The sequence below is a fragment of the Chaetura pelagica genome, unplaced genomic scaffold (genome assembly GCF_000747805.2).
Source record: "Chaetura pelagica isolate M959 unplaced genomic scaffold, ChaPel_1.0 scaffold315, whole genome shotgun sequence".
Lineage (NCBI taxonomy): Eukaryota > Metazoa > Chordata > Aves > Apodiformes > Apodidae > Chaetura > Chaetura pelagica.
This window is the reverse complement of record NW_009953187.1, coordinates 1,485,807-1,493,192: the sequence shown is the minus strand read 5'-3', so window position 1 is coordinate 1,493,192 and position 7,386 is coordinate 1,485,807.

The window sequence follows — 7,386 nt, the reverse complement described above, 5'->3', positions numbered from 1 at the left end:
TTTTGGAACTGTAATAGATTTTTACAGTGTGCGTTTCAAGATTTGTTCTGTTCTTCCCTTTTCCTCCATCAGATAAGCTTTGTTCAACAGGATTTTCTTGTTGTTTTTATTTTAAAAAACAGAACATAAATTACACGCAGGCTTTTTGAGGGAATGAGTACACAAGTTTTACTGAGAATGAAGTAGACTGAATTCACAAGTGTAACAGCCACCCTGTATTTGGGGTTGTTAGATGCGGAACTCCAGACAACCAAGACTGAAAACCCATCCTGACCTATTCTGCATAAACTGCCTGAATTCCCCTCCCCCAGCAGCACAGACAGAGAAAAAGATGAATAGGTGCTCTGGGCTTTAGGGCTGCAGAGGAAATTAGGCAAGGACTAGATGTATTTTTCACCCATAGCTGGACTTTGGCAGAAAGACACAGTTGCACAGGACTAACTAACAAGAGCAGCAACCTCTGCCTCTTACCTGAGTGTGGATCCCTACCCCAGGGCAGCCCCAGAACATACAGCAGCAGAGGTCTGACACTTGCACCCCTCAGTGTCCAGGGGACAGCCTGGTCCCCATCAGAGGCAGCCACACACCAATGGAAAAGTGCAGATTTGTATCTAAAGACACAACTCTTCCTTTTGCTAGAATGACTCTTTGTGGCAGCCCAGCTCTCAAAATTACAATCCTCCAGCATAATCATGTGTTAAAAATGAACAATGAGGACAGCAAAAGCACTTTTAATCCTTGAGAAAAAGGCCTCAAGCAAAAGTTATTCACCCCCACCACACTCAGTAATCCCAGAGAAGTACTGGGAAGTGAGTTTTGTTTGTTGGTGGGTTTTGTTTTTTTTCATTTGGGTTTTGTTTTGTTTTTTAAAGGGAAAATAATTAATTTTATTAATACGTAGAATCATAAAATGGTTTCACATGGAAGGGACCTTAAAGATCATCTAGTTCCAACTCTGCTGCATAGGCAGGGTCACCTGCCACAAGATCAGGTCAATCAGAGCCTCATCCAACTTGCCTTGAAAGCTTCCAGGGATGGGGCTTCCACAGCTTCCCTGGGCAACCTGTTCCAGTGGCTCACCACTAAAAATTTTCTTCCTAATGTCTAACCTAAATATCTTCTCTTCCAGTTTAAAGCCATTACTCCTTGTCCATTCACTACAAGCCCTTGTAAAAAACCGCTCCCCAGCTTTCCTGTAAGGCCTCCTTCACGTACTGGAAGGCCACTGTGAGGTCTTTGCAGAGCCTTCTCTTCCCAGGCTGAACACCTCTGCTGTCTCTGCCTGTCTTGATAGGAGAGGTGCTCCGGCTCTCAGATCATCTTCATGGCCCTCTTCTGAACTTTCTCCAGGAGCTCTATGTCCTTCTTATGTTGGGGGCTCCAGAACTGGACACAGTACTCCAGGTGGAGTCTCAAAAGAGCAGAGTAAAGAGGCAGAATCACCTCCCTCAGCCTGCTGACTACACTTCTTTTGATACAACCCAGGACACAGCTGGCTCTCTGGGATGCAGGCACACATTTCCAGTGCATGTTGAGCTTCTTGTCCACCATCACTCTCAAGTCCTTCTCCTCCAGAATGTTCTCAATCCATTCTCCACTCAGCCTATATTTGTGCTTGGGATTGCCCCGACCCAAGTGCAGGACCTTGCATTTGGCCTTGTTGAACTTCATACAGTTTGTAGCTGTATTGCAAAGGGAGGTAACTGAAATAAGGACTCTATAGCTTCTTTTTTATGACCAAGATTATGTTTACTATCTGTTTAAATACAGTTATATTTCAGTTACCATTTTTTGCTTTAATTAAGCTAGTTTCTCTACAGTTCTTCTGTGTTGTAAAGAGCTAAATATCTCTGTGGGAATATTACTTACTTCCTACATCACACTTGGTATTTTCATTGAAATTTGAAAGAAAAAGGAAAAAACACCCAAGACCTCCAGGATGTATAATCTCACAGGTCATGGAGTACAGGAGTATTCGATTAAAGAGAGCACTGCCTTTGAAGATAAGTCAATAGTTTCATGTGAAATGCTGTGTTTTACATCAGGGTGGGATAGGGTTTTTTTGAGTCAAATCGTACTCCTCTTAACAGAGATTAACATAAACTTCAAGGTTTAAAATTTTACAGCTTACAACTTCAGACAGCCCCATCTCAGCTTTTAGAGATAATGGAATGTGAAAAGTACACAGCATGCACAGACAGCCTGAACAAAGCAAACTCATAAAGTCCCCTGAATGCTACAGTAACATTCTGCTATGCTGTATCAAGTCACTATAGGCATCTAAGCTGAAAGTAATAGCTAGAGTTTTTAGGGTTTTTTTACTTACTACACAAACCACTGACTGATTAAACTACACAATTTTAGAACTCAGTTAATTAAATAGCACAAGTTGCTTTTTTTCTTTTTGCACCTTGAATATAAATTATTTCCCTAGATAATCTTAATACTTCCCTTATTTTGCTCCTATTTCTAGCATAGCTCTATTTTCATAAGCCATTAAGACACCTTGTTCATTTATGTGAGCCTTTGAGGCAGACCACTCATCTTGATGAGTGACAAGCAAGAAGACTACCTAGCAGCATAGTATGATGGACTGCCAATAATACATTAGCTGCAAGTATTATTGTCTTTTTTGTGTACAAGATTCACAGACTGACACATTCTTAAGTACAATCATAATATAATTTCTTCTGTTCTCTGAAACAGCTTTCAGACAGAAGCAGACAAATTGTATCTCTTATGATTAACAGGATCAGACATATCAGAACCCATCAGCTGCAAACCTCAAAAGCAGGGTTTTGATGTTCAGTATCCAATAGACAGGAACCAACTTACAACCAACGACAAAAGCCTCCCACTACAATAAACAAATGTCTGTGACTTCCTTACATAAGATAACAATACCTTTCTCTAAAAGCTTAACCTTTTGAAGTAAGCAACCCCCTCAATTCAATAAACTAAACTCAAACCAAACCATCCCTCCACTAAGTTGGCTTTTGTCACCTGTCTCTTTTATGCTCATCAAGCAGATTAAGTTACCTATTTAAGGTGGGGTTTTTTCATACCACCACCTAGAAAACAAAAGAAGCAGCAAAGCAAGGTAGCTGTTGTACTTATCTGCTGGTTAGCTGTCTCCTATTCTAAATAGGTGATGTAGATTAGAGTATACCTATAAAACATATGGTGTATGTTTTGGTTGTGATATAAAAAGTTTCTATCTTTAGTGTTGTAATATTTCTTTCTCTGTATACATAAATTGTTTAAATTACTTATTTTAAAGAGCTTTTAAAACCCTGGTGTTCTCATTATTAGCTCTATTACTGCTACAGAATTGATACTGTGCTTTTCTAGCTTATCATCCAGTGGTGCTCAAGAATACAAATAGAATTTATGTGGAAAAACAGCTTAATTCTGCTCTTTGTCCTCTCCTAGTGGTTGCTACTCCATGGCAGGGGAAGTCAAACTGTGAAAAAAACAGTCTCTAAGTTCTGTAGCTTACAGCCTGCTGTGCTAAGGTTAACCAGCACTTGACATGTAGTGCTAAAAGTTATTAGGCCAGAAGATGCATATTTGTGGCTTGGTAGTACTTTTCCTAAGGCTGGGACAAATAACCAAGGTGGAATTACTTCTGTTAAGGCTGCCCATGCTTATGAGTCAGTGGTGTGGTTGACTCACATTGTGGAAATGATTAAAGTATCTCAAGTGTTTCAGTGAAGCAGGTGCTGTTAGTAATCTGTGTGTCTGAGGTGAAGAAAGTGCTTCATCTGCTCTAGGTGTCAAGGTAGCAAGCCAGCTGGATCTTCTAAAGTTTTCTTCTGATTAATACCAGGACACAAGTTTTTGTCTTCTATAGATACTACTGTGTACTGTAGAGTGCAAAAAGTAAGGATATTTTCTCTCTCTCATGGGAAGTCAGGTTGAGTACAAGTTCCTCTTTTGTTTCTCAAGGATAGGGAAACTGATTCAACTTCTTCTCCTTATTCTACCTGCTGCTAAGGAAGCTACAGTGATAGCCTGGGAGGAGAAAGATATCCATGAAGCTGTACTCAAAATAACAGGAAAAAAAGGCCCTTACTACAGGTATCAAAACCAAAGCATGTGAATAGTAAAGTAGTTCTGGACAAACTTCTTTGTGTTACTTTTATTTTTAATATAAGCTGTATTTATGATTATGTGTCTGTGTTGCAATTTTTTTTCTGGTAACTACTTCTCTAGAACCAGGGTGCTATAATTCCTTCATTCTGGATGGACCAGAGCACCCTCCCCTGGTTTCTCATACTTCATGGTAAATACTGCTGTGCTCAAGGCAGAAGGAAATGCTGTGTGACAGGATAAATAACACTTCTCATAGAGTGGTGTTCATCTGCTAGTACTGGGTATAAATCACTTCACATATTCTGGGAGAAAATATTCTTTCAGGTAAGTGCTCAGCCTTTTTAGGGAGCCCTTAGAGGAGAGAATAGCAAAAAGGATAAATATCTAGCAGGAACACAGCTATCATCCTGTATCATATTCTTTGCAACTTAGGTGTAGCTCTTGATTAAGGCTTATGTTAAAACAGCAATGCTTTTTTCTTAAAGCAATATTTCCTATATACTTCAATTTTACATCAGACTGATTACTTGGGAGGAAGAACTCTTGATTATGTTCCTTGCATATGAACAGATTAGATGCATTTTGTTTTTCTTTCGCTATGTAATGATCACAGGTACCTCCATAGAAAAAATGATGCTGTATTTCTCCTCTCCTAATAACCAAATAAAACCCACAGAATTAACAGTATAGTTTGAAGTGCAATTAAGGATTTTTCTAGTCTGGAAATGGAAGGTGTTACACTGTGGTTTTGGGAGCCATGCTTTGGGAGAAGAACTGCATAGCTAGTAACAATGCTTAAAATAAATGTGCAGGGCTCTTTCAAGATCATGCAATTTACCCATGTTAAAAACAACCATAAATTGAATGTCTTTTGGTGCAGTAAGGTTTAGATGGAAGTGATCGATCTCTGGAGAGAAACAATACAGAATTAGTGATCTGAAAACTATGATTTTTGTATAGGTTTGGTGTGTTTGTTTTTAACTACAGTCTAATGAGGGTTGATCTGCTTTCTGAAGTTGTTCTTCTACTGTAGAATTTCTTTTTTTTTCCATTTTCTTCTAGGCCTCCCTCAAATCTGCAAGTCTACATCTAGTTCAGGTATTACAGAAAGAACAATATGTAATAAATCACAGCAGATGAAAACTCGGTCCTAATTTATTGGTAGGGAAACTCTGTGTGAAGGCAACTTGCAAAAATTTTAAGGACTACATCTAACTTGTGATAAAGTAACTGTGTACAATAGCATTTATTGTACCTTCCCTGTTAGAAGCTCATTACTTGTTCTAGTCTTGCTAGCAGCAGAAGCATGGAATTTAGCTTTGCTTGTGACTGATTCCCTGTGTTCCAAGTCCAGCCAATCTTTTTCTCTAACAGTTTTGAAGAGAAGTCTTGGGGAAGTGTCAATATCAGTTACAGTCATGCAGGGTCTGATTCTATAACTGGATGTTACTTTGTTCCTTTAGGTAAAACTTCAGACGATTGCTATGGTCCATGAACTCAAGCAGGCAATTTGATGTTAGATTTGAGAATTACCATACTGAATTATTAATACCAAATTTTGTATTGAATATTTTTTTCTGTCCAGATGTTATTCTAGAATAAGACTAGCATATTGTACTTCCTTTTCTCTTTCATGAGTTTATTGAACCAAGATCCAGAAATCAGGTTAATAGTACCTGTAAATGATAATTACTACAGCAGATCCAGTTGCCATATATTACATTTTTACTAGTTGATAAATATGCAATGTGAATTGAATTATTTGGGGAGTAATTTAGACAGTAACAAAGGCAGGTTTCCTTTTCATGGTTGTTTACTATAGCATTTGTAATTAATTACTCTCCTTTTGTGTTTGTTTTTTTTTATTACTGTTGCTGGTTTTCTAGCACCAACAAACATTTTTTTGGTTTTTAATGAACAAGAACTTGGTTTTCCCTATTTTGTCGTACTCAGATCATTTGTCACACTGCCAGGAGTTTGCCATCAGGCAGAAGTTACTAGTGTCTGAATTCTCTTAGTTAGAATTAGTTCTTCAATTACAGATTTGTCAGACCTTAATAAGAAAATACAGGTGCTGCAGCTGACAGATCTTATGCCTTTGGTTATCATGCACTTTATCCATGTATAGTCTCAGCCTGGTTACATTATACTACAAGTTCAGCACTTCCTGATGCTAAAACAGGGAGTACAGAATCTTATAAAGAAGAAAATATGCCAGTGCTAGTGACTATGCACTTTGAGAGGCCAAATCAAGACTAGAGTCCTGCCTTTGTATGCTGAGTGAGAATCAGTCATTATCCTAGTCCCTAGGTAGCCTGTGACTGAACCAGACAGCTCAGAATCTGAGAAATAGAAGAGGAAACTGAGGCATTAAAATTAAGAAAGAGAATAGGTTTATAAAGGCACTAATGGACTGCTGGGTTTCCATTTTGTATCTACATATAATTGGTATAATTTATCTGTAAATGATTAGGAGGAGATAATGCAGGATATCTCCAGCAGAGGTGGTTCATGACTTGCATTGTTTTCAGTAGAGCTCTGTGCGAACACAGTGAGTGACTGGTGGACAAAAGTGGAGTTCACAAGTTCAGGTCCTCAGCATGGGAAGCACACTGGGTGAACTCTTGTTATTAAGCCAAAGCAAATGCATGCAGACTTCAGCTGAGTTGGAATACTAGACTGAATTAAAATAACTAAAAATATGTAATGAAAGTGCAAATTTCTTGCTAATCTGGATTCTGTTTTGATGTGGCATATATAATTAACGTAAGTATACAAGTAAGGGCAATCTTTTATTAGTCTAAATTTTTAGCAGAACAGTGATTTTTTTCTTTAAATCCCTTGCACCTGTGGGAAATGGAAGGGGGAGGTGGAAGACCTTTCTGAGAAATAAACATGCTTGTGGCCTGCTAACACTGAACCAACCACTTCATTTCAGCTGCGCTGTTAAAGCTGTGCGGTTGGAGAGCATGTGTTGGTTTTTGGGAGACCCGACAGCGCAGGACGGTCAGCACCCGCGGGCAAGCAGGGAGGTACAGTCTTCCAGGCTTTTATTGCAAACTGTTTGGGCAAGCAGCATGGGGAGCTACTGTCTCCTAACTGCAGGCGAAACTGCCCTCAGAGTGCTACGTGTGTGGAGGGGTTTATCTGGGAAGGGAAAGGAGCCGGCAGGCAGTGAACGGCACCGCCTTCCAGAAAAAAAAAAGACGTGCAAAGAAACCAGCTGCCCGAGGGAATGATCGTTCCCGTTTCCCCCCGCCAGCGACGGCGCTTCGCCGAGGGGGGAAGCCC